The sequence below is a fragment of the Colobus angolensis genome, unplaced genomic scaffold (assembly GCF_000951035.1).
Source record: "Colobus angolensis palliatus isolate OR3802 unplaced genomic scaffold, Cang.pa_1.0 Scaffold64, whole genome shotgun sequence".
Lineage (NCBI taxonomy): Eukaryota > Metazoa > Chordata > Mammalia > Primates > Cercopithecidae > Colobus > Colobus angolensis.
This window is the reverse complement of record NW_012120043.1, coordinates 3,387,565-3,387,925: the sequence shown is the minus strand read 5'-3', so window position 1 is coordinate 3,387,925 and position 361 is coordinate 3,387,565. Positions and strand designations below refer to the sequence as shown.

Sequence of the window (361 nt, the reverse complement as noted above, 5' to 3'; positions counted from 1 at the left end):
CCGACTCGCCGGGACAGGCAGGGCCTCGGACGGCCTTGGCCTCGGGCCTGGGGCGCTCCGGGAGCCCCGCCAGGCACCTCTAGCGCGGGGATCCTTTGGAGGCCTGTGGTGGGGGAGCGATCCGAGGCGCACCCCTCCCGGAAGAGCGTGTCCCCGAGGAAGGGCGCTGGGAATCTGGGGTGGGACCCCCCGGAAGATTTCGGGCGCCGAGAGACCCCTCCCCCAAGGGGGTTTTGCTGGGAGGAGTCGCTGCCCCCCAACTTGGGGAGGGGGCTCCCTAGGGTGCGTTTCCACCCCCCTCGGATGTGCACTCCCTCCCGGCGCTTTGGAGGGGCGGTAGAGGGCGCACCCTGCCCCCCAT

General features: G+C 72.3%; 1 protein-coding gene across 1 annotated transcript in view; it reads left to right on the top strand.

Moving 5' to 3' along the window:
• The window catches only part of TLE2 (transducin-like enhancer of split 2), a 95,267-nt gene that overhangs the window by 899 nt on the left and 94,007 nt on the right, over nt 1-361 (top strand). The gene's annotated exons all lie outside the window — the stretch shown is intronic.